Here is a 27,368-nt window from a genome sequence, read left to right as displayed (position 1 = left end):
TAACGGGGTGATATTTTAAGCGCCTTTGCAATGCATTACTAATCTCTACAAACTAAGATACAAATAAAAGCTAACATTTTCAAAATCAAGCGAGAGAGAGCAAAGACAGTTTGAAGACAGTGAAACGGTGCGCGGCCGGGGCTCTCTCTCTTGCTCGTTCTTCAGTAGCAGCGACAGGCCTAAGTTAATCTTGGCACTGAGTTTTGTCGACAGTCGGAGGCAACACGAAATGTGACGGAGGCGACTACCTCGTAATTTTCCAGGCCGGAAAAACCCTGCAGTATTTTCGGATTAATTAATTCATATTAATTTAGCTGTCCTACACTACACAGAACACCTCAAACACGATCGATTTCCACTTAACGTTAATGAGCTGTGTAATGTTGGCTAATGCTAATGCTATGGCAACAGACATTTGTTCATGCTTTTCCGCTCCAGTAAGTAACGTTATAAGTTACGCGTTTACTACACACCCACCAACTAACGAAAAAAAATACGGTATAAGCTATGAACCAAAGTGATATATTAAATTATTTTACCATTTGTGTTCTGGTAAAAGGTGAACTGGTGGGAGAAAACACCATGGCGTCGTTAAATTCGCAAAGCACGGTCAATGTGCTGCTTATAACAATTAAAACGTAATGTTCTTATTCATTTAACGTTATAATTAGAAATTAAAAAGAAAAACTCACCTTCCACGGATATTTTGTGTTTTTCAGCATGAATTCCCGCATGACTCCTGCTTGCAGCTGCGCTGGCACAAAATGGCGACAACTCCTCTCTGTATTTCGCGGTATTTGCTCTGTATCACCCCTCCCCCAACGTTAACTTACAGCCACGAGTTAAACTTAACTGTCACCGTCCCACAGGTGGGACTTTTGCCACTATATTTTTAAAACAATAATATCTTAGTAAATACCTTAAATAATATTGACAAACTATATATCATTTGAAAGCTTACAATCTCTAGTTTCCATATTTAGTGAGTGATTTATATAATAAATTACAGAGGAGCCATAATTTATCAATATAAAACAAGAATATTTTCATACTCATGAGGCGTGTTCAGACCTTTATTTTAAAATAGCAGTAAACATGAAAAATCATGAAAAAATGGTAGATACCTCAGTTTGTTTTCATGCCAAAAGTTCAAAAGATAGAATCCATTCAATTATTTTGGAAAAAAAAGGTCTGAAAAGTTTGAAATATCAAGAAAAAAATAATAAATTCACCATTTGTGACGTGGCAGCAAGCTATGACTTACATGTGTGTTCTTTGTATGTGTTTCTTAGAGGTTCAATTCATATCAAAATCTGCCAAACTTCCCATGCTACTTCTGAATAGGATCTCTACTTCAGAAATTGTATGAAAATTGTGAAAATAATGGTTCATATCTCTCAAAACACGAATGGAAATGCAGGCGCCCTTATATAGGCAGTAATGGAGTCTGATTGTGCCCTAGTGAAAAAGTTTGGTACTGCGCTCAAACAAAATCTTACTGAAAGCTCATTTTTTGAGATATCAACCAAAAATTTGAAACACAACTTGGTCAGATTTTTGGCTTTGATTTTCTGCCATTTTAGAGTAGCCCAGGTTTTGAAAATATATATTTTATGTAAAATATGAATAATTAATATTTTTGCATTGTACATTTCCATAAACTCAAACCTCTATAACTTTTTTTCTGTTTCACTTTCTTAATTTATTTCACTTCTACAAAAATCTGCCAAATGTCTTCTTTAAAACAAGACCAATCATATGTCTATATTCCAAAGCATTCTTGAATTACAACCATTTAAGTTCGAAATGTGCATTTTCATGTCTATTCAAAAAAGGGGGGGTGACAGTTAACAGGTTAAATGAACATTTACAAGCCAGACAAAAATCACAATTAGTCAACATAACGCATACCTTTAAGTTTAATTTTCTAAAACTTGTACACTTGAGTTCAATTTCCACATCTTAGCATTGCAAGTGGAGTTAAAGACAAGAAGTAAGTTTATTTAACTTAATGGGGCTATCATGTTTTACAGTGTAGTAAAAGTTCTCTTCGTTGTAATCTGGACTCTGTCTGCTCTTCTGCCTGCACCACACCGTGACAATAATAGTACTGAATTATGTGTGTTACACACAAGTGTTACAACTGACCCCTCTATCTGTTACAATTAACCCCGAATATGGGGTATGTTGTAACATTTGCCTAGAAAAAAAAACATTAAGTGCTAATTTGTCTCAGAGATGTGTATGTTGCTTGTGTAAAAAATATATTAATCTAACCTAATTATTTTTAATTAATTGAGCCAAAACCAAAATGTGTTTGGTTGTGTCCAGCTCTCCCCTATGTCAGGGAGGTGCCTAATGCCGAGGAGGGTGTGTCCACGCTCCCAGGGGACATGCCCTGGGTTTGGTAAAAAAAAAAAAATGTGGTTCTAGACAAATTTTACTAGGGGAGCCAAAGAGGGGCCAGTGTTTAACTAGAGGGGCACATAAAAAATTACAACAAATGAGATTTTAAGATTACAAACTTTATTTTACTTAAAAATAACATAAACAGTTATTTTGTACAAGAGTGAATAAATGTGCAAAATGAAAAATGCAATACAGGGTACAAATACAGGGTGTCAATTCAATGTGAACAAAACTCCAGGGTACAACAATGTGCCATTTCCTATTTATGGAAGCCCCACTAACTGTGGACTGTTGAGTCCACACTTTAGTATTTGAATTGGCACAACAATGCTGGATCAATTGAATTTTAATAAAATATAGATGCACTACACTACAGCAACAGGATAAAGCGGTCGTGCTGTCTGGAAAAACGGTCCACAAATACATCAAGATCCAGATCCTTGGCCCTTCTGGACCGCAGGAAAGTTTTTTATCAATTTCAGTGTGCTGAAACTGCAATCGCAAGAGGCTGAGCTTTCAGGAAGGGTTACAGCAATCTTGCAAAGTCTAAAGAGCTCAAAGAAAACTTCCCTGTATATATTCAATGCTCATATATATTCATATATATATTCTGTATATATTCAATGCAATATTCAATGCTCAATAAAACAAACCAGCTCAACTGTTCTGCGTGGCTTTTTAACTTCACCACTCTGTATTTTTCTGTTCAAAACTCTCTTAAATTGATGGAGCTCATGCCCCAAATCATCAATGTCTGCATTATACAAACGGCCAAATGAAACAACATTGCTCTCCTTTAAAAAGGCATCACTCTGGGGGCTGAGAGACAGTATGCTTCTCATGAGCTCACACTTGGTATTGGAGAAACATCTGTTCAACTCTTTGAGCATGCTGTCAATTACAGGATAGAAAAATTACATGCAAAACATATCTTCGTCATGTTCTACCTCCCTCTGACCAACAGTGCTTATAGTGCAGTAGCCACTGAGTCTAGAGCTCAGCATTTTCTGATGTTTCGCTGCTGACGTTGTTGCAGAATCACACTGCTCACAAATATTCAATGCTTCATCACATAACTTATCAAAGAAAGACTCCTGCCTGTGGTCTTTCAATGTTTGGACTGAAGCATTAACTAAGTCAACAGCTCTTGACAGATCAACAGTTTCTGACTGTAACATGTCAGACAGTAGCTTTGTCTCCCCCAAACAACTTACGCAGAGGAACAAGATGCACAACAAATTCTAGGTCAATTTGAGCCAGAAGACTCCAAAAGAACCTTTTATGCTAAAAAGGTTCTATAATGACGAGAAAGAACCCTTTTGGCACAAAGGTTCTTTGTAGGCTATTATTCATTAATATATTACTAAATTATATTATTAAAATTATTGTATATTAAACTGTTGTAGTAGCTTAATATCACATTTTAATCATACTCATTTTTGGAGGAGAAAAACTGAAATGGCACTCTTCGTGTGATATTGATTGATTATAGAGCCTTTTCTTCTAAGAGTGCAGGTAGAGTGTCCATAATATCCCAGCTAGAAATTTAACGTTCCCAGAACGTTCTGAGAACGTCCCCGCTGGTGTCAAGGACGTTGCCTGGTAACGTTCCCACAGCGTTCCCAGAGAGTCACGATGTGGAGTTCTTTAAGATCTCTTTATAATTTTTTTTTTAAACATCAAGTGTCAGTTGTGTAGCTGTCTATATGGAGGGACAGAAAGCTCTCCCATTTCATCAAAAATATCTTTTTTTTTTTTTTCCTGAATATGAACAACTTCTTTTTGGTTTGGAACGACATGAGGGTGAGTAATTAATGACTTAATGAATTTTTAATTTTGGATGAACTATCCCTTTAAATAGCTCTAAGTTTTTTCAATTGTTATTTCTTACAATTCGTTATTAATTTTGAAGTCATTAAAATGCCTAAGGTATGTGGCTTTAGGCACATCCCTAATAACAAGGATCATCACATAGGGATATTATCTGAACCCCAACCTCACCCCTTCCCCCGCAGTGGCCTGGCTGCATTGTGTTTTTGCGGTAGACTGCGATGAAAAGCATTGCTGTGTCTGTTTGAGGGAGAGAAAGAGAAATTATTTAGGCAGTGGGGGGTGCAAAATAACCTTTGACCTACTTTATGTTCCCTGTGTGTTCTGCACATTATGACCTCATGACTCACAGCTGTCAGCTTCAGAATACAGAACAGCAGGGTTCATCTAGCTCTAGGAGGTTTCATTCTCTAGTGATTCCGAAGTGATGTGAACAACACTATTCATGAGATTTTTGATGTGGACCTTTGGTAACTATAAACATGTTAGAAGCAGTGCAGCAAATTACTACACAATTGGAATAACTGAACAAACTCGATTACAATAAGGTGTACTCAGGATGTCTGACTGTCTGTCTGATCACTGTCTGTCTTTTACTATACTTACTTAATCCTCTTCGTCCTGTGTGAGACATGAGGCCGCTACTAGCTCTTTCCATCTAGGTTTGTCCGGAGCTATGAACTGTGCTTCTCCCCATGAGAGCCCCATTTCTTCCAGCTCGGTCACCATTGTCCGTCTCCATGTTGTTCCTGGTCTGGCTCATTTGTGCTCGCCAGGTGGTGTCCAACACAAAGCCACTTTCCTGAGACATCCTGAGTACACCTTTTTGTACAGGTTGCCATTAGAGATGGTATTGGGCCAGTAGATGTTGCAGAACAGGGAACTGTTATGGAAGTCATCTACCTTGCTCATGTCTGTGTTTCCTATTCTCCAACATTCAGAGCCATAGAGATCCACTGATGTAACATCGCTGTTTTACAGCTTGATCTTTGTTCTGAGGCGTATCTGTTAAGACCAGATGATTCTGAGCCTGCTAAAAGCTCCTCTTGCTTTATTTACTCTGTTATCAGTGCTAATGACAATTTTATATTCATTTAAAGCCTATTTGTCTGAGGTATAGTCTTTTAAAAACAAATTAACACATTTTCCTAAGCTTATGTTTCCTTTTTAACTCTGTTGTTCCTGACAGGGAATGGCCCATTTTGTAAGCAGCCATAAAGGAAGTAGGTGGAGGCTGCATCCCAAAGCTTACGATTATTTCACGATCCATTAGCAGTTTGTATGCTGTAGGCCCATAGAAGCAGCTTAATTGCTTTCACATAAACACACCTTATATGCTTCAAGGCTTCTGTATGACACAAATAAATTAGTATTTACAGTATATGTGTACCAAAAAAGTAGTTCTTTATTATTTTGATTTTAAATCCAAATGTTGTTCAAGTTACTGTAAAGGAATTGACTAGGCCTATGCCTTTTTTTTTTACAGTACAGTACAATCTTTCACAGAAGTATATCACGTTAAAACAATACATATAAAATAATAATAACAATAATAACATTCTATTTAGTATTTCTACAAGATTTATATATTTATTTGCTCAAGCAAAATCAAAATATTTAAACGTGGTTCTTTTCTTACCCGAAAATTTTGCATCATAAACAATTAAATTACAAATAGTTCAAATTCAAAGTTCTAAACTGTCAGAGAATGGAAAGTACGGGATTGTGGATATCAAAGGCAGCGAAGGATATATCTATGCTGCCTTCAAAAACCAATGAGATGAAGGTATGTCAGGAGACAGGAAGTGAACCTAACTTTGGATTTGGACATGCCTTGATGCCTTGGAAAGCATCCGCCGAAAGCAGCATTTTTTCAGTTTTCGAACGCAGCCGTTGTGTGACCATTTCAAGTTTGTTCAAACTGTTCGCTCTTCTGTCTGCGTGTGTTGTTATAGTCTGTGTAGCACGTGGTTCGTGTTTATAATCAGCTGTGTGCTTTCTTGTTGTCTTGAGCTGTGTACAACGTGGCTCATATGTTTTACATCCGCTGTGTGCTTTTGTGTTGTCATGCTCTCAATGGATGCGTGTTCATATAATATGAACACTAATCACTCTCATGGTATTTTGGCTCTCTAATCACTTTCGTGGTATTTTGGCTCTCTAATCACTCTAGTGGTATTTTGATGTCATTCACTGATTGGTCAGTGCAGCGCCAGTTCAAGTCGAACAAGCCTAACATTTTTTAGAGCACTTGGCTTGTGTTCACTGGCAATGTGTTCGTGTTGTTGTCATGTTTGATGTAAGCACATGGCATGTCATGTTTGTTTCTATGTTCCATGTGCTCTCCTGTCAATTGTTGTAATAATACAAAAATGTTATGAATGTTATTATAGTTATTGTTGTAACTCCACCCTTTTTCTTCGTTATTGGTTCATTTGTCCCACCTGGGGCATGTTTCAGAGGTAAATCAAACCTGAGAAAGCAGGGTAAGTCAAGCCTGTTTCTGAAAGAGAGGTAACTTATACTCAGAGACAGTTACCATGGTAACGTGGCCTTCCTCAGCTCTGTGATGTCACTCGGACAAGGACCCTCACCCTCATCCAGCTCCTTGAGGAGGTCGGCCTGGTAGGCCTGCAACACCGCCATAGTGCGTAAGCAGCTACCAGCCTGCGGGTGAACTGAGGATTACAGTGAGCGTGCTTCCTTCGGGGAACCAACCCCCTAGGAACCCTCACTCCTCTCAGTCTCCGCAACCATGTGACCTGCCAAAGGAACACGGTGGACCATCCACGAGGTGTCGACCAACCATTTCCTTTGGCACTCCCGGCGATGATCAGATGTCGATCGCGGCATCGGAGGGTGGGTCAGATGTCTCTGCGGATGACGTGTCGGAGCCGCTGCCTCCTTCGGGGGTGCCAGCGGTGCTCGATACGGACCCGGAGATGATGGCCATGCTTTCCCGGGCCGCCGAGAGGGTCGGGCTCGTGTGGAACCCTCCAGCGGGTCCCGAACCCTCGAGGCTGGATGATTGGTATTTCGGGGTGGCGCGTGCTGGCTCTCAGCAACCCACCCCGGTGCCTTTCTTCCCGGAGGTGCATGAGGAGCTCACTGAAACGTGGACGGCACCTTTTACTGCCCGAAACCGTTCCAGTGGTTCCTCCTCTCTCACCACCCTTGACGGCGGGGCAGCTAAGGGTTACGCGCGCATCCCGCCGGTGGAGCGGGCCGTTGTTATGCAACTGTGCCCTAACTCCACTTGGCGCGGAGAACCGTGTCTCCCTTCCCGGGCCTGTAAGTACTCGTCGGACTTAACCGGCAAGGCTTATAAGGCCTGTGGGGAAGCTGCCTCTGCCGTGCACGCTTTGGCGTTGCTCCAGGTCCATCAGGCCAAGGCACTGAAGGAACTGGACGAGGGTGGTCACGACCCACTGGTGTTCCGAGAACTCCGGCGGGCGACGGACCTCGCGCTTCATGCGACAAAGGTTACCGCTCGCTCAGTGGGCCGTGCGATGTCCACCATGGTGGTCCAGGAACGCCATCTCTGGCTGTGTCTGGCTGACATGCAGGAGACCGACAAGCTCCGGTTCCTCAACGCCGCCGTGTCACAGACCGGCCTCTTCGGCGACGCGGTCGAGAACTTCGCCCAGCAGTTCTCGGCTGTACAAAAGCAGACTGAGGCCATCAAACACATCTTGCCTCGCCGGTCAGCTGCTGCCTCCACCCCACCGCCGGCAGCTCCTCAGTCTGCTCGTCACCGGGGGCGTCCGTCTGCGCCCTCCCCGGCTCCCGCGCCGCAGCAGCAGCCTCCACCGAAGCGGTGCCGCGGAGCCAGCCGCAGGCAGAACGCCCCGCCCGTCCAGGCCCCCGCCAAGAGGGGCGGCAAAGCCAGCACCAAGCGGCCCTAGGACGGGCAACCCGGAGATGGCGGGGACTGCTCTCCAGGGGACGATGACGGCATCGCTCCCTCCCCCGGAAGAGGGCCGGGTGGAAAATCTTTTGTTTTGTTTTGTTCCGCCAAAACAAAAATTTGTTCCCCAAATTTTCAATAAAAGAGCAGTTTCCACCATGTCTGGGTCCGAAGAGGACTCTGAGAGCAGTGGGGGGACAAAATCCTTACCACTCTCATCCTCCTCCTCTATCGCCAGCTGGCAGCAGTGTACGGTCCGAGAACGCCACCGAGCCGCCTCCTGCACCTCCTGCCTCGTGGAACCAGGTAAGCGCTTCACAGCACACTCAGACCCTGCTGGGGGCTGCCTCCCAGAGATAGCCCCCCAAGCCTGGTCCCTGTGTTCCACTTCGCTGCCCCACTCCGGGTACGCCTACGGTCCCCTTGGTCCCGCTTGTACGGTCTCTGAGAGCCTGGTTAGCGCTCCCCAGTCCGTCTTGCTGGCTCATCCGGACCATCAGGCTCGGCTGTGCAATTCAGTTCGCCCGGCGTCCCCCCAAGTTTCGGGCCATCCACTCCACTACAGTGAGAGCAGCCGATGCCCATGTCTTGCACGCGGAGATCGCAGTCCTACTGGCAAGCCGGTAGAGCCGGTCCCTCCAGCCGATATGATGTCAGGGCACTACAGTCCCTATTTCATTGTACCCAAGAAAGGTGGTGGGTTACGACCAATCTTGGACCTGGGGATTTTGAATCGGAGCCTCCACAAGCTACCGTTCAAAATGCTCACGTCCTTCAGGTCGATCTCTGCAAACCAATCTCGGGGATGGATGCACGCGAAGACTCGACACAGGCCGTTTCTGCGATTTACGTTCGAGGGTCGAGCATATCAGTACAAGGTCCTACCCTTCGGGCTGTCCCTGTCCCCCCGTGTCTTCACGAAAGTCGCAGAGGGGGACCTTGTTCCCATGAGAGAACAGGGTGTTCGCATCCTCAATTATCTCGACGACTGGCTCATACTAGCACACTCTCGAGATCAGTTATGCAGGGACCTTGTGCTCAGGCACCTCAGCCAGTTGGGTTTTCGGGTCAACTGGGAGAAGAGCAAACTCGCCCCCGTGCAGAGGATCTCTTTTCTTGGTATGGAGTTGGATTTGGTCGCACAAACAGCGCGCCTCACAGAGCAGCGCGCTCAGTCAGTGCTGGACTGCTTGAACACGTTCAAGGGCAGGATGGCGGTCCCACTGAAATTCTTTCAGAGGTTCCTGGGGCATATGGCAGCAGCAGCAGCGGTAACTCCGCTCAGCTTGCTTCATATGAGACCGCTTTAGCACTGGCTTCACGGCCGAGTCCCGAGATGGGCGTGGCATCATGGCATTCACCGGGTGGTAATCACACCGGCTTGCCATCAGATCTTCAGCCCGTGGTCAGATCCCTCGTTCCTTCGGGCAGGAGTCCCCTTGGAACAGGTATCCAGGCACGCTGTGGTATTCACAGATGCCACTGCCACCGGCTGGGGTGCCACGTACAACGGGGATGCAGTATCAGGTGTGTGGACGGACCCTCATCTGCATTGGCATATCAATTGCCTCGAGTTGCTAGCAGTACACCTCGCTCTACGCCGTCTGAAAAGGCCGCTGCAGGGCAGGGATGTGTTGGTCCATACGGACAACACTGCAACCGTTGCGTATATCAACCGGCAAGGTGGTCTACGCTCCCGTCGTATGCCGCAACTCGCCCGCCATCTCCTCCTCTGGAGTCAGAAGCATCTGAGGTCGCTTCGAGCCATGCATGTCCCCGGTGTGCTCAACCGTGTGGCCGACGAGCTATCTCGAGCCGTGCTCCCGGGAGAATGGCGACTCCACCCCCAGGTGGTTCAGCTGATCTGGAGAAAGTTCAGGCTCAGGTAGACCTGTTTGCCTCCTCCGAGACCTCCCACTGCCAGCTGTTTTACTCCCTGACCGAGGGAACACTCGGCACGGACGCACTGGCACACAGCTGGCCCCGGGGCCATCGCAAATATGCGTTTCCCCCAGTGAGCCTTCTTGCACAGATACTGTGCAAAGTCAGGGAGGACAAAGAGCAGGTCCTTCTGGTGGTTCCCTACTGGCCCACTCGCACCTGGTTCCCAGAACTTATGCTCCTTGTGACAGTCCCTCCCTGGCCCATTCCTCTGAGGTAGGATCTTCTGACTCAGTGACGGGGCACCCTATGGCACCCGCGTCCAGACCTGTGGAAACTCCACGTCTGGTCCCTGGATGGGACGCGGAGGTTCTAGGTGACTTACCCCCAGAGGTACTTAACACCATCACTTCAGCACTGGCGCCGTCCACGAGACGTGTCTACGCACTGTCTACAGGAACCTGTTCGTCGAGTGGTGCTCTTCTCGCCGAGAAGACCCCCGAAGATGTTCGATAGGGTCCGTGCTTTCCTTCTTGCAGCAAGGGTTGGAGCGATGACTGTCTCCCTCCACCCTCAAAGTCCATGCTGCTGCTTTTTCAGCTTATCACGACCACATCGATGGCAAAACAGTTGGAAAGCACGAGCTGGTCGTCAGGTTTTTAGGGGGGCGAGACGATTAAATCCTCCTCGACCCCCCTCCATACCCTCTTGGGATCTTTCCCTGGTGCTCCGACCATTTCAGGACGTTCCCTTTGAGCCTTTGCAATCAGTGGATTTAAAGCTTCTTTCCATGAAGGCTTTGCTGCTGGTTGCATTGGCCTCTGTCAAGAGGGTAGGAGACCTGCACGCATTTTCGGTCGACGAATCGTGCCCAGAGTTCGGGCCGGGTGACAGCCACGTGGTATTAAGACCTCGGCCTGGCTATGTGCCCAAGGTTTCTACCACTCCCTTTAGAGACCAGGTAGTGAACCTGCAAGCGCTGCCCTTTGAGGAGGCAGACCCAGCCCTGGCTTTGCTCTGTCCCGTTCGCGCTCTGCGTATGTACGTGGACATAACTCAAAGCATCAGGACCTCAGACCAGCTCTTTGTCTGTTACGGAGGCCAGCAGAAGGGAAAGGCTGTCTCCAAGCAGAGGATGGCCCACTGGATAGTGGATGCCATCGCCTTGGCTTACCAAGCTCAAGGCGTACCCTGCCCACTCAGGTTGCATGCACACTCTACAAGAGGCATTGCATCCTCCTGGGCACTGGCTCGTGGCGCCTCGCTAACAGATATCTGTAGAGCTGCGGGCTGGGCGACACCTAACACGTTCACTAGATACTATAGCCTTCGTGTAGAGCCGGTCTCCTCCCGTGTTCTCACCCTAAATGGGTAGAAGCACTGAGAGGCCCGGCTCTGTCGGCTTGCTGCACCCTACTGTGCAACCTTATTGCTCCAGAGTGAAAAACCTGTCGAGTCCTCCAACACCCCTAGGCCCGGACATGGCGGAGCGTCCGGAGCCAGGCCCCGGTTCATTGAATCCTTGAGAGCCGGACTGGGGCTGGGTTCCATATGTGCGACCCTTCGGGGATCCCATATGTGTATATGTTCCACAGCTGCTCCTAAGTCGGAAGCCCGTGTCTTTCCCTTGGGCTAAGTCACCCATTAATTCATATGCAGTACAGCCTTTGGGTTAGTCCATATGTATTTTCCACATAACTCTCTGAAGAAAGTGGGTTCCGCAGCGTTCCCCTCCCTCTAAAAAGGGAACGCTTTCCCAGTGTTAGCTAAGTCTCACTGTATGGGTTATTAAGGAACAACAGTGTCAGACACTCTCTGTGTAATCCTCCTCCTATCGTCCTTCCAGGCAAGAAGGTGTAGAGGCTTGCATGGGGCGCTGGATGGGGTGCAGCGACTGTGGCGCTTTGATAGAGATTCCTATAGGTCAGTCTGACCTACGTTGTAGTGACTGACCGATAGGGAACGTCTCGATTACACGTGGTAACCCTCGTTCCCTGAGGGAGGAAACGGAGACGTAGGTCCCGTTGCCACATCTGCTGCTGCCCGCCAGGGGACCAGCTTCCCAAGTTTGGCTCCTCAGCAAAAAACTGAAGTGCAATCACACAGCCGCTCGTTATATACCTGCGCTGACGAGGACGCGCAGCTGTTGCAAATGATTGCACGCCAATGTGCATTGGCTTGTTTTAGATTCACTCGAAGTAAATTGGCTCTCTAGCGAGATTACCCCTAAACCTAACCCTACCCATAACTTTTCCCTAAAATCAGAGGGTAATGAAAGGTGAATGACTCTGATGTGTAAGTACTTCACCCTGGTTCTAAGCCTATATTTGACATAAACTGTAAACTTGTCCCTCAAATCTGATTGGTTGATTAGAAAGTTGATCGCGGATCAACAACGATGTTGATCTAGGAACATTTGGTACTTGGTGAAATCACGTTCACCATGCCCCCTTTCATAAAGAGATTTGAGTACCAAGAAATTTGCACCACTGCTGCAACGCATGCGGTGTGAATGCTCTAACCTGTTACATGGGTAATGAATATCACTGAATTCACAAGCAGCATTTGAGCATGACGGTACCTCCCGAAACTGTTTTCAATTGACAGCAAAGCGGTCTAATGATCTCAAACAAAATAGAGAGTTTTGGTGAATATTTCTCCCTAGAAATGAAATCAGAAGTTGAAAACACACAAACTGACCACCAATCACAACTTTCAGACACCATTTTATGTTTTAGCTCAATTGTCACAGAATTGAATTAACGGACAGGATAGCGGTATATCAGCGAGTGATACATCTATGCTGCCTTCAACAAAAATTTCAGATAAATGATATTGAACAGTAGATAGGATATGACACAATCATAGAATTCGGACATGTGTTCCTACCTCCGTATGCTCCCTGTGGATGCGTTATTTTTCAGCTTTCAGACAGAGTAAAATTAAAACACACACTCTAAAAAATTCTGGGTTGGTTTAACCCAATTTTGGGTCAAATATGGACAAACTCAGCTGTTGGGTTACATTTTTAAATAGCTTTTTTAATCCAACGTTTGAGTTGGTCCATATTTGACCCAAAATTTAGTTAAAACAACCCAGCATTTTTTAGAGTGCAAGCTTTGCATGTTTGGACACTTAAATGCTTCTAATCAATGGCTGAATGTGGATCCATAAGATGTCTGAAGGTCTCAGCTTGACTGTTAACCACACCCTATCCTCAAACTAAATGTCCTTCAGTTGTTTGGACAGAACAACATCAGGGGGACAGGAAAGTATTAAACCCAAGCCTTTACCAGATAGGACAGAACTGCAGTCTTAAATCTCTGAAGGCCTTAAGAATGAGTCATCCTCACTGCCTCAGAACTAAGAAAGCTGTTAAATCAATTCCATATGCTATAATTATAAAGCGTGCATTTCACTATCATATCTAATCTTCCACAGCACACTTCCTCCTCTACACAATCTATCTCGTTGTCTTTTTGTCTCTCTCAGATTGGTTTTTCCTCATTTTGCTCTCGGGCAGTGATAAACCTTCATTTGATTTCTGATAACTTCCTGTGAGTAAAACAACATAAACATTCATTATAGAATAACAAACAATTTCAGTTTCTAAATCTCAGGAAGATGCTTACTATGTGTGAAGAGCAACAAACGGCAAGTAATACTTGGTTGTTTATGGTGGTTATCATGAACAGGAAGTCATGTGGTCAAACCTCTAAGGACCAATCTTGTATGCATGAGTAAGTCGCCCTCTCTCTCTCTCCCTCTCTCTCTCTCTCTCTCTCTCTTTGTGTGTGTCTTTCTTCAGTCAAGAGTTCCTGAGTAACATAATGTAAATGTTTCAGACGTATTTAGGATTACACACTAATGCATCTCGGTGTCTTAAGAATTGTTTTGAAGTTTTTACCATCTCAAAAGCCAAAATAGATATTGAACATTACTGGTCCTATCATTACAATCGGTGTAGAACGCAGTTTAATAATTTCTGTTATCAGTCTGAGCTAGGTGATGTGGTTCTCTCAGACACATGAAGTTTGTCTCAGAAGAATTGTTTTAAATGAACAGCAATTCCTGGGTTTCATTTAACATTTTAAAGATAGTCTACAGATTTTGTGCTGTTTAACAACTTTTCCATGTTTACATTCTTGCCCATGCAAAAAATATAGACACACATATCCACTTGAATGCATATGAACACATCCATTTATGTGTTTTACTGCTGATACAGTGATAAGAAAGTTACATTAAATAACTTCCTCTTGTACTGACAGTGACTGAATATTGTTGTGATTTATTATTTTGTCATTTAACTAAATGTATTATTAATAGAGTGTAGTAAAGAGCATTATAATCATTATAAGCAGACTGTAATGTGGTGTACAATATTTCTAAGACATGTTTGCACTAATCTGCATCCCTGTAACATCCTGTAGGCTACTGTAACATCCTATAGGCTACTAGGAACAATGAACAATCAATGACAAAAGAGCTACTCAGTTATGCATTAAAATTGTTAAAGGATTATTAATGATAATAATTAATATCATTAGTTTAAAACCTATTATTATTATTGATTATTTGAATAACACATTTCCGCCAGTAGTTTAGGTCAACATATAAATATGTTAATGTAAAACTGTTTTAATACACTATGATATTTGATTAAATTAATGAATGCATGAATGAATTTATATAACATGTTATTTTTATTCTAAACAAAACTGATCCACTTGCAATTATATGCTACTAATAATAACTTAAGGGACTCGTATACAAGGAGAGACAAACAAATGTTTGTTTATATATTATGGTGAGGGTTTTTTTTTTTTTTTGACCATTGTTTTTATACTGAGCTATTTTCTTCCTACTGTTCCTAAAATGTCTAAAACAGGTTTAGCTGTTCTTGGAGACATTTGGTCCCGAAAATGTGAGCAAAGCCAGAGCCACTCACACACCATGACAGATTCTACTATAACCCTGTATGAATGGGTGGTGAGTGCTGCTTGGCTGTTCTGTGGTCACATGACACCAGAGTGGGCGTGGCTGTGAGTCCAGCTGGTGTTGCAGGCTGTCTCAGGCATAGAGAAAGAGGGGCAGAAAGAGAGATAAAGAGCAACTAAACGAAGGGTGAGTCACTATCTTTTGTCCATGTTTTTTTCTGTTAAAGCAGACTTTCTCTGCGTGAGTTTTTTATCTCTTTCCAGAGTCTCATTCAGAGAGGCTGAAATGCTTTTACAGAGCTACAGACTGCGTGACGTGTAGGCCTATGTGTGTGTGTTGGTGCCTGCACAAGTTTCCCAGGTGTGTTCTAACTGTGTTCTTGCCAGTGAGGAAAGGAAGCAAGTGAGAGAGAAAGAGTAGAGGTTTTGGCTAGCGTTTGTGGGATTTTGTACTGTGTTTTGAGACAGAAGATCTCTCTCTTTCTCTTGTTTGTCTGTGCATTAAAACAGAAGATAAGCTCAGTGAACCCCTCCTCTACTTTTCTTCCACCCTCCTCCATTTCTCTCCCCCTCATGGCCCTCTCCTTTCTTTGTGTGGGGTGTGTGTCATCACTGCTCTCAGTGTCTTCCAGACATTTTTGATCCATTCTTCTAATTAGTTGGGCCCAGCATCCCACATGTGTCAGCTGTTGACATTTCTCTCTCAGTTTATTTCAATTATCCAATCACCTATCATTTTAATGGTTTCCTATGTTCATTCTCTTATTTTTGAGTTGCATGACAATATAGTTTCTGTTGTTTAATTGTTATCAATAACATGTAAGTTAATGGACCTGTTTGTATTCAGCACAGATCTGTTCTGTTCAACTGTTTAAAGGGGCACTTGGCAACTATTTCAACTTAATAAAACCATTTAGAAATCATTTTAATGGTTTAATAACCTGTTCTTGAGAGAACCGCTTCCCCCAGCGTTCCCAGGCAGAAAACCAACCTTGCATCATCGGGACTAACGTCCCGGTAATTTGGAAATAGAAGTCTCGTGAGACATGAGAACGAGCAAGAACAAGCGAGAAACATGAAGTGCTTTGTGGCAATTCGACATAATTCTATGACAACACAGTGTATGATGTATTACCCACTCGGTAGACATAGCTCCACACGCTAAAGTTGGCCAGCTCCGATAATAACAAATGCACATAAGCAGCGGTAGAAAGCGGGAGGTAGGTGCCGCAAGTGAGTTCTCTTAAGAGAGGTCCTCTCGTATTGCGTAAGCTAGCTTATGCTATGGGAAAGATTAATCTTTTCTGAGATATTGAAGCCAAAAAATTATCCTTAATTTTGTATCCATTGTCAATGCAATGCAATGAACAATTAGGCTTCCAGACCTAGAGCGGGCTATCTAGCGAACTCATTGGCTGCTCTGCAGCAACTGCAGTAGCCTATCGGTGAACCTGGCGTGATGTCACGTCCAATGAGAGGCACTCGCGCCCTCATGGCATCATAGCCTGCCAGAATGGGCGTGGCTTATGTGCATATAAGCGAAGTTCGGAGACTGCTTCCCTGATTTTCATCTCTTCAGCGAAGCTCTTTGCATCGCTGGACTACAGAAACTATGTTGCCCTCAAGAGGGGCAACTAGCAAGCTCAGGACAAATCAGAGTGACTCAGACCTGTCTCTCAGCTCTGCAGCCCTGGAAAGTGTCCGAGTGATATCAGCGGAGAGTGATAATGGGAGCTATCTCACGCTGAAAAGTCATCTCGATAGATGCGTCCAACACGAGTTGGGGCACGATCTGCGCGGGCTCACTGGCCTTTGGCCTATGAGATCAGGAAAAGCTCCTTAACATAAACTGTCTGGAAATGATAGCGGTTGAATACTCTCTCATGCGCTTTCTCCCAGTCATTCAAGGTCACCACGTCCTATTCCATTTGGACAACCAGTCTGTGGTGTCCTTCCTGAATTGTCAGAGAGGAGTCAGATCCAGGAACCTCTGCAATCTGACAGAACGCATACTAGTTAGGTCTCAACGCCACCTGCGCCTTGAACGACGGCCCAGACAAACTGTCCAGAGACAACTTTCCCCCCGAGGAATGGTCCCTGCACCCTCAAACAGTCCAGAAGTTATGGCGCCCATTCGGCAGAGCGGAGGTCATCTGCGTCAGAAGAAAACACTCACTGCCCAATAATCAACTCTGAAAAGCTTTCCCTTTTGAACCACTTCAATTCATGGATTTGAAGTATCTTTCACTCAAAACCATTTTTCTGACAGCCTTGTCATCAATTAAACATGTGGAGACCTCCACACGCTGTCTGTCAGCACCGTGTGTCTTGAGTTCGGACCAAATGACTCCAAGGTCATTCTCAAACCTAGACACGGTTATGTCCCGAAAGTGCTTGGTACTCCCTTCTAGAGAGAACCGAGGATGGCCAAGTGCCCCTTTAACTTATTATTCCATTAGTCAGTGTCAGTCATTTTTTTTTTTTTTTTGCAGTAAAAGAATTTAGCAATCAGTCAAGCACATCGATCTTTCAGGTGTGTTTGTGCTTCGTTAAACCAATGTTGTAAACCAATTTCAAATACTTCTGTCATCTTCAGTTACAACAACAAGGTTATATGATATGTTCAGCAGAGTTCCTTTTCCAGATAAAACTCCACTTCCTTATATCGACCCAATTATTTAAAGGTCCCCTGACATGGGTTATAACCTATTTTATTATTTTAGAATGTTTCCTGGGTTGCCCTTATAATGTTAGTATGTTTTTTGAAAATCAAAAATAGTCATAATTTAGAAATAAAAGGCAATTTTCCTAGCCTGATTTTAGGCTCTGATTTGAATGCTCTGTTTGAAGGGGCGTGTCTGCTGTGGGATTCAGTGTAGCCAGCCACTGCTGTGATTGGCTGACATGCTTGCAAATGAAATACTGTAGCTATGTATTACATGCGAAACTTTCTCGAATACTTTTAATACAGCTATTATATGTTTGTACTATTACAGCTATCGAGATTAACGAATTGAGAAGTTTTTAAAGTATTTAAATCTATTCCCATCACATAAAATGTTGCCGTGATGAACATTAATCAATCACAGGACAGTCTGTTGATCGCCAGAATCAAGATCTTATCATTTCAACGCAGTTTCTGCTCTCTCTCTAACGCTTTCACCAATGCAGACACAATGATGTACATACAGAGCTTCTTTGTGCAGTGTGCATCATTGATTTCATAACGAGTTTTCCAGATTTGTGCTGTTTGGAAAGATTGTTCTTTGATCGCTTTCTGTATAATTTGTTCAGAATTTAAATAAGATTATTTTCATCAAACTAAAAGAAACGATGTGAAGTTGATATTTTAGTCACTGGGTTGACTTACTAATCCATAAACAGTATGGGCTCTATGCACGGCATTATTTCAGGTGAAGGATTAAGGATGCTCGATAACTTCCGCCGATCATAGAGTCCAATGCAATACCGAGAATTTATATTGAATTTTATACTCCATGGTTATACTAATGAAACGTTAGTCACAAAAACAGATAAAACAGACATCCCTCGTTGTGTTTATGCTTCTTTTTAAAATTATTTTAAATAAACATAACTATATATAAAATTACATCTAAACGTATGTACGTTTCGTTTCAAAGACGGGAGGACAGTAAATATTGAAGACTCTGCCATAATCCCGTTTTCTCCGGTTTTCCTCCGCTTTAATCTACACAACCGGAAATGGACGAGCATCCGTACGTCAAATGCGGAACTTATGCGTGCATATAGCCCATTGAATGACTTTGAGAGAAAGATTAACTTACCTGTCTGAGTCTTGAACAATTAGGCTACACATCAGAAATTTTTGCTTGGTAGCTCGATCGATTTATTTTCAGATGTTCATCGAGTGAAATGTTTGGACCATACAAAACTTTGGGAAGTTGTGTCGGCGCATTTCCAGAGAAAATAAAATTAACCCATTGTTTCTTTAGCGGCTCGGATGAAGGAACTAAAAAATACTTTTGTGGTAAATTTGTACATCCGAAAACTGATCAACTGCCATGCTTCGCTCGTTTGCAAGCCATGATATCTCTCAAGGGAAAACTCAAATCGCGCATGCGCGTTCATACTTCCTAGCAGATTTTCTCATGGGCGAGACAAATTCCCTGGGCGGTTAAAGCAGAGAAAGGGGAAGTAACCTTTCCTCGTTACAACTAGGAGATTCAAGATCAGCGCGTCTGAGCTGCAGAGAAGAGAAAAATAGCCAAAGCTCGGTTTACACCGATTGAAATTTTCTAGACATGAGGTGACCAAATACGGGCTAGGGGAACTAATATTAATGTTAATAAAACTCAGAAAGTGAAAATTTCATGTCAGGGGACTTTTAACAGAAAACCCTTCCACATCTGTAGAACAGCTTTCCATCAACCTTTTTATTTTGCTATATAATTCCACTACAGCTGTTTTCCTACTTTTTTGAAGTTTTAACCTATTTTTGTTTTATATCATAACACACATCCAGTGATGTTTGAATAGCCACAATTGAATATTTGTCATGTTACAAATGTAAAAAGTTAGTAGCCAGTTGGAGGTAATTTTATTAAGCATTGTAATTACTTATGATACATTACATGAGTTAAATCTCAGTGTAAGAATGATCGGTTCTGAAACTATGTAAAAATGAAAGAGAATCTGTTGTTGAACAGATTATGAACTGTTATTGACTATTTACATGCGTGATAAGGAGTGCCACCATACCATACCACATTTGTCTAAGATTGGTCATCAGTTTTATAAATGTTTTTGACATGGGGTGATGATGGCACAGTGGATAAGACACATGCCTTTGGTGTGAAACACCTGGGTTCAAATCCACTGTGAGACACCAATGTGTCCCTGAGCAAGACACTTAATCTCTAGTTGCTCCAGAAGCGAGCGACCTCTGATATACATAGCAATTGTAAGTTGCTTTGGATTATTCATTAAATGTAAATGTAAATGTTAAAATGTGTAAAGCCTCAACATTTATGTTCAGTTACATTGGTTGACTAATAGGCCTATATGTTAAGTTACAATTCCAAATGCCGACAATACAATATGGGATGGTGATGGCACAAAAGATGACTTAACAGTGCCTAAAATATAAAGTAAGAATGAAATTGCTTGGAAGACTGAAATTTGAAAATTGAAAATTGCTGTGGTAGACTGATAGGCCTATATGTTGACAGGCTGATTCATTTACCAATATTTCCCTTTTTTGGATTTTTCAGCTTTGGATGATAACCGGGCCTGCTTAGTACTTCTTCACATGAATAAAAGAGGTGTTCTAAGGTGTACTAACAACGTTTTCAATTAATGATATGCAAGGTTTAAATTAATGTAATTAAAATTTTAACAATTGCTGAAACGAACACTAATGTTATTTTTCACTATACAGTAGTCAACATTAAGTGGATCAAAACAGTTCACCAAAGATGTCCCAAGACAAAAACGGGTATTGTTCAAAATACATATATAACTTTGGCTTTTTTACTACCTTGCCTACAGCAATCACACTGGCTACTTTTTAATTACTAGAAGTCTCTATGTAAAAAAAAATATTTTAACACCCTTTGTCACCATCTGCTTGTGGCATGTAATGGCAAAGGTTGAATTCTCAAGGGACGATCAGGATGAAAGATGAGTCCTCCAGTAGCATTCTTCATGCTGAGCACCAGAGTTTAGCCTACAAATCAACATTGACTAGTTTACAGATTAATGGCTTTAACAGGAGTTGTGAGGTAAACTAGCTGTACACAGCTCAAAACAGATGGAAAAGAGAACATCCTGAATACATGCCTAGCTCTTGGTTGTTGAAAATCTTATCCGGGATCTGACATGGTTGTGCATTGGCAGCTTTGATAGTGTTTGATGCATGCTGTCAAAGGAGTCTAAATTTACCTCATGAGACACTGAAATGATAATCAACACAAATATACATTGGATTACAGTACACTTGTAGTTGTTTTAGGTGCCCTTGAAAGAAACATTCTGTTTCCAAAAGATTATTAGATAGGGCTATGTGGGCTTCTTTAGAATTCCACAAGGATTTAAATATTGTACACATAATTTTATCAATTTACAACAAAAGCAGACAAAATTTAAATATCTCATTCAAGCCCCTACCCATTCATCCCATTATGCCAGTCAACAAAGAGCTAAAACAACAACTGAATTTTAAAATGAAATGTTAACCTCTTTGTTCAACCATGTAAAGCCCACTACAAAAAAAAAATGCAGGTTTCCCAGCAATTTCATTCCTACTTTATATTTAAGGCACTGTTAAGTCATCTTTTGTGCTATCACCATCCCATATTGTATTGCAGCCCATTCTCACACCCAAGGCGTCACCTAACTGACCATGCTAACATTTGACCATGCTTCAATATCTGACGCTTTAGGCGCCCTTTAGCGTCAGTTAGATGACGCCCTAGGATCGCGTGTACCCTACCCCCACCCCAGACCTAAACCTAACCGCGTCCTCTAACTGACGCCGTAGGATCGCGTCATGTAAGTGACGCTAAAGGGCGCCTAAAATGTCAAATATTGAAGCACGGTCAAAGGTGACGCCTTGGGGTGAGAATGTGCTGTGTATTGTCGGCATTTGGAATTGTTCCACATTGGAATACTGAATGGATCTACTATGGTGAAGTATAGCAACCTAATTGCTAATTTAGTGTATAGAACATGATTGAAGTAGCCTGGATGCCAGCCCGAACTCCGCCCACAATATTTTTTTGTCGGGAAGTTCGGTCTGGACTCGATCCATTGAGGAGTAATTATGATCAGGTAAGAAATGAACGGGCCAATCAAATTGCCAGGGTGGGCTTTGTACGATGATGGACAGATGATCTGCAGGGACGTAATCATCACGTTATTAAAGAGCGCTTGTAAAGGATGTCTGCAGCTGGAGAACTGAGATGTATAGATTCCGCTGTCGCGTCTTTTGTAAAAAAAAATCGACAGCGCATTAATTTTAATAGACAAACAGAGAACTGCAATCAAGGCATTTGTCAATCGAAAAGATATTTTTGGCGTCCTTCCTACATGATTCGGGAAAAGTGTAACTTATCAGCTGGCTCTGACGGTCGTTAAGTAGATGGGATGTAATGAAAAGCCTGTGGTCGTTGTGGTTTCTCCTTTGGTGGCACTCATGGAGAAGTAAGTAAAAGAAGTAACACTCGTCATTTAACTTCTAAAATAAATAAAGTAGGCTACGTTCTGTATTTGGAAACTGCGCTATGCAAAGAAATTGACTTATGCCTTGCTTTGATTGGCTGGTAGGTCTACCGACTATCCAATTGAGTGCAGAGGTTTTTTTTTTTTTTGTCCTGGTTCGGTTACGACACGCCTCATAATCAAAGCCCAATGGAGGAGTTTCAGACTCATAATCTTTCTTGAATATGAGTATGACGAAGTCAGGCTATGATTGAAGGGCTTCAGTCCAAATATCCTAGCTCTCCAGTTCATTAGAAACACAAAGTTTTACATAAATTATGATTCACTAGATTTTGTTCCTTGTAATGTGATTGTCTGTTCTAATGAGACTTGAGGTCAATGTTTCACTCTTTTGTCTGAAAATATCTGGTGAACACATGAAGCATGTGAAGATCATCTGTGTCTTCCAGCTGGTGCTTTTCACACTAAAGTTTCTAGAAATGCTCCATTTAACTCATGGCTCCATATATCTGCTTCAGTCAAAGAGAGACATAAAACTTTACTACCGCTTCATACTGGATCTGTGGAAATGGCCTCTTGTGCTTTCCTACTGCTTTCCTTGATCCGGCTATACACACAGCATGGTTTCAGAATGGACTGCGTGTCAAAAATTGAGGATTTGCATTCAAAATGTATGAGCTCAAAAAGATCATTATTCTGTTATGAGGAATTTTTCCCATTGGACCACATCTGCAATTGATAATTGAGCATTAGTCCTGCCTGACTTTCCTTGCACTTATTCTGGATGTTATTTTTGCATTCACATAATATCTCTAAACCATGATATATTTAACTACTGTGTTGGGAATTTCCTGAAATGTCTTCAGTGTGGTATCAAAATAAGGTGGTACAATTTCATTCCTCCTTTATTCTGTCATTCTTTCTCTTTTCAGTAAGAACAGCCCTAGCAGCATTTACATTCTTAGCCTATAACTGAGACACGTTAAATACACATTTAGGGCAACTGTCAGGTCTACTAGGCTTCATTGGCTGTTGACACTAATTGTTAGTTGTTCAAATGATTTTCATTCAACTAACTTTAAATGTCTGTTGCCAGACCGAAGTCCAGTCACAGGGGCCAATATACTCTAAACACAGGCAAATTCCCACAACTGTTCTGGGTCAGAATGATGACGGAATTAATGTATGTATGTATGTCACCTGTGAAGAATGAATTTTTAGATGGTCTTGTTTCAGTGTTTGTCTTGCTTTTCTGTGGCTATATTGTTTCTGTACAGGGTTGGATCAGCTTCAGAAGAGAGACACACAAACTCTTCAGGTTCTTACAGTGAAAACAGGAAATCAACCATGTCAGATTTCGATTCAGAGTGAGAGAGTTCTCTGTGGTTTTACATGTCTTGGAGAACTCAACGGAAACATGAGATCTGTGAAAACTGAGCAATAGTTGGGGGTTCTAAATGTTGTAATTTTCAGAGAGGACACACCCGGTCATACTTATAGATGTACCTGATGCATACATACTGTGTTCTTTGAACAACCTGCAAAATACAATATTAAATATTCAAACTGACAAACTGTTCTGAATTTACTATTTGAACAGCTAAATAAAGACGTGACATCAAATAAAAGGCAATCACATCAATTCAATAACAAGACATCACATGAGAAACATAGATGTGACATTTAGCAAAAGCAGAATGTGCATGCAAATGATGTGCACTCACATAAGTGTGCATGGACACACTTTAGCGGTAGACCCTATTTCCTGTTTGTTAGAACTCTGATACATTCTAGTGAAAAATATAGGCCACAAACTTTGCATGAGAGACAGGATAACTGACACTGAAGTTATGTCTTTTCGAAACTGACTTGTGTTGTTTTCTGTAAAAAGAGTTTATGGTTTAAGAGCTGTGAAGATTGAGATTGACTGACTGAGATTATGGTCTTGTATATTAGTCCACAGAGTGGGCAGATCATGCCTAGAGCTCTTATGTTGCGTGTGGCATACAGGGTCTGTGTCAAATCTGTAATCACTATATTATTCTTGGCTTTATGGTGTAGGTTTTTATCCCATAATTTGTGACCCATAGGAAACAAAACCATAGGAACTGTCTCTCTTTGCATATACAGTATATAAATCCCATAAATCCCATTTTTATTCAGATCCATACAGATTTAATGATTTAAAGGTGCAGTATGTAATATTGACAGCTGTTGAAATGGGTCCAAATTCTAAATATTAGAGAGAGTTGTTTCTCCCGCCCCCTTCTCCTCAAGACTCGACACTCACACGGGTTGCCAGATTGAGGACACACAACAAGGGCAAGTACAATTGACAATGAAAGGCGATGACACTTACACACTGTAAGTTGATGAGTTGGTATTAATATACATCCTTATAATATAGATTTTTAGATGAATGGAATCTGTGATCTCTGAACCAGTTAATCCCCTTTCACACAGCGCGTTGATCCTGGTATTAATATATTTTAATTGTATAATTTCATTTTTTTTTTCTCAAAATCTAAATTTTACTTATTGTATGTTCCTTGACTGAATTTATTTATTTTGTATATGTTAATACTTTTCTTTGCACATTTGGTAGTGGAGAGTTTCAAGCAGTGTTTTTAATAAAATTAGTTTAATTCAATTAAATTAAATAACTTAAAACTTAAATAACTTTGACTTATTTTTTTATTTTTTTATTTTTTGGACTGTGGTATTGATATTAGTATCGGTATTAGGTTCTGGTATTGTACCGAAGCCAAAATTGTGGTATTGAGCCATCCGTGCACAGTGTGAACAAAAGCCAAGACCAATGCACCGAAGCTGAGATCTTTAGAAGCATACACTACACGTCACATTCTGACATCACGTGTCTTTACGGGATGTGTGTGAACGGACTCACAGATTTCGGAAAAACAATGGCAGTGTGAATGAACCAAAATCAACCGATCCCGGGACAAATCCCGGGAAACATTATCTGTGTATTTTCTGTAATCTCTGAATGAAAGGGGCTTTAGTTTGCTGGCTTCCATGGCTGCAATACACTGTGTTTTCCACCAACTGGCAACCAAAAATACTAACTGTTGAATAATTTTGAATAATAATGTCGAAATACTATTGGGTAAATTGGCAGTGGGTGGAAACTCAAAGACCAAAACAAAAACAGACATTTTGATACGGAACACACATTTCAAAGTAGAATAACTGGCTGGAGTGTTTTTTAGCGAAATAAGATGTGAACTTAGCACATTTCCTAAATATATGCAGACATATGGTAGTTTTATGCTTTAGTACAGTCAAAATATTACATGCATCACCTTAAGTTTTTTGTTGGCTGGTAAATCCATTTTTAGGCTATGTACAGTAGTAAGAAGTAAGAAATAGTTTTCATATGCTAATTCGTTTTTGTAATTTGGTTAATTTATTATTAATTTTAATAGCAACCAACCTACAAAATACTTATAGTTTCTCTGCACTTTAAGCTAGGAAAGGTTTTTTTTTTTTTTAAAGTCTACAAAATTATGTTCCTTTTAGTGTTTTAGTGCATTATTTGATCGTTCTGTGCAATTACAATCCACATACAGTATTTCATGTTTACTGATCCTTCATTTGATGAGATTTGATGAGTCTTAGGTTTTTCCTAGGTGATTTTTTTTTATTAGATTTAAATTCTAAATCTTATATTGTATATGTTTTTTGTTTAGATTCTGAAACAGATCTTTCACAGATCTGCAAAGGATAAATCAGGACTAATGAGACAGCATCTTATAGTAGCATAATTAGTCTTAAATACTGTAATATTGATGTTTATTAAAATATGGCATTGTGTACAGTATGTTGCTAAAGTGCGTGGACAGTTAGATAACCACTGCTCTAGATAATCCATAATTTTTGACAGTTATATGGAATTTAGCTCGTCACATTTTAAATGGTGCTAACCAAAAGAGGAACTAATTAAGATTGATTTACAGTATTTTAAATAGTAGAGTGTTTTAAAAAAAAATATATATATGCCTGTGTCACTGCCCCCTTCTCTATTCATGCCTCATTTTGTTTCTTAGCAGATGGCAAACAACAGGTGCTGGCATCACCTACACGCAGGGCAGCGTAGTCATGTAATCAATGGTTGGTCTGTGTATTAAACCATAATTAACATGACCACATGTTGTGATCACTCAACAATCCAGCAAAAATCAAGTCAGCAAAAAGCTTGCCTTAAATACAGTAATAACTATTTGGCACACTCCGGACATGCAGTTTACATAGTATATTTTCCCTCTCTTTTCTCAAAACTACAGGCTAAACCTACATGGATAATATTCCATTATGGCATTAAAAACGTCTCGGGTTATGACTATAACCCTGGTTCCCTGAGAAGGGAACGAGACACTGTGTCGAGAATCGACACTTTGGGGACGCTCCCTAAGGGTGCGCCTTTGAAGTATGAATGAAACTAATCCAATCCTGATTGATGTTGCGTCGTGACGTAACATGTGATGGCATACCTGGAAGTATAAAAGTGACGCTGTCACAACACACACTAGCCTCGCGATGAAGCAAGACACTCAAAGGCCTAAAGGGGGCGTGGCAGAACGACGCAGTGTCTCGTTCCCTTCTCAGGGAACCAGGGTTATAGTCATAACCCGAGACATTCCCTATCGAGGGAACTCAACACTGCGTCAAGAATCGACACTTTGGGGAACGAGTGCCCACTAGGCCACGGACCGAATAGGCCTGCCTTGGAGTGAAGCTGTCTAGGCACTCAGCGAGGACTGAGCACGTGTGCACCGGGCGTACTGGGAAAGTGGAGACTGTAAAATCTAATGAAAGTATGTGGGGTAGCCCAGTCGGCTGCCTCACAGATCTCCTGCAGAGGTACTCCCGAAAGAAGGGCCCTAGAAGAAGCCATGCCTCTAGTTGAAAGAGCCCTTAAGGCCAAAGGTGAAGGCAGCCCATGCACCTTGTAAGCCTCAGTAATAAACCTCCTAGATGACCCAAAACATACTAACAGTTGTTCCGACCTTCTCCAAGAAGAGGACCTTTCAAGATATAAGCTCAAAGCTCTGACGGGGCAGAGCAAGTGAAGCCTCTCCTCTTCCGCCGACACATGAGGTGGAGGATGGAATACCTGAAGGACTATAGACCAAGCCGTATTAGATGGGACTTTGGGCACGTAGCCCGGACTCGGGTACAAA

General features: G+C 42.1%; 1 protein-coding gene and 1 long non-coding RNA gene across 5 annotated transcripts in view; both read left to right on the top strand.

Moving 5' to 3' along the window:
* Window positions 1-27,368, top strand: part of LOC148977703 (uncharacterized) — a 271,661-nt gene that overhangs the window by 186,679 nt on the left and 57,614 nt on the right. The gene's annotated exons all lie outside the window — the stretch shown is intronic.
* septin9b (septin 9b) overlaps window positions 1-27,368 on the top strand; it is a 152,293-nt gene that overhangs the window by 75,691 nt on the left and 49,234 nt on the right. Inside the window, exon 1 of one of the 4 annotated variants that reach the window (XM_039691394.2) lies at window positions 15,004-15,154. The exons of the other annotated variants lie outside the window; for them this stretch is intronic. The gene's annotated coding sequence lies outside the window, so the exon portion shown is untranslated. Of the gene's footprint in view, window positions 1-15,003; window positions 15,155-27,368 lie in introns of those variants that run through there. 4 annotated transcript variants of the gene reach the window in all.

Source organism: Pimephales promelas, chromosome 8 (genome assembly GCF_988280905.1).
Source record: "Pimephales promelas chromosome 8, fPimPro1.hap1.1, whole genome shotgun sequence".
NCBI lineage: Eukaryota > Metazoa > Chordata > Actinopteri > Cypriniformes > Leuciscidae > Pimephales > Pimephales promelas.
The sequence above is the reverse complement of the archived record's forward strand: the minus strand, read 5'-3'. Positions and strand labels throughout refer to the sequence as shown.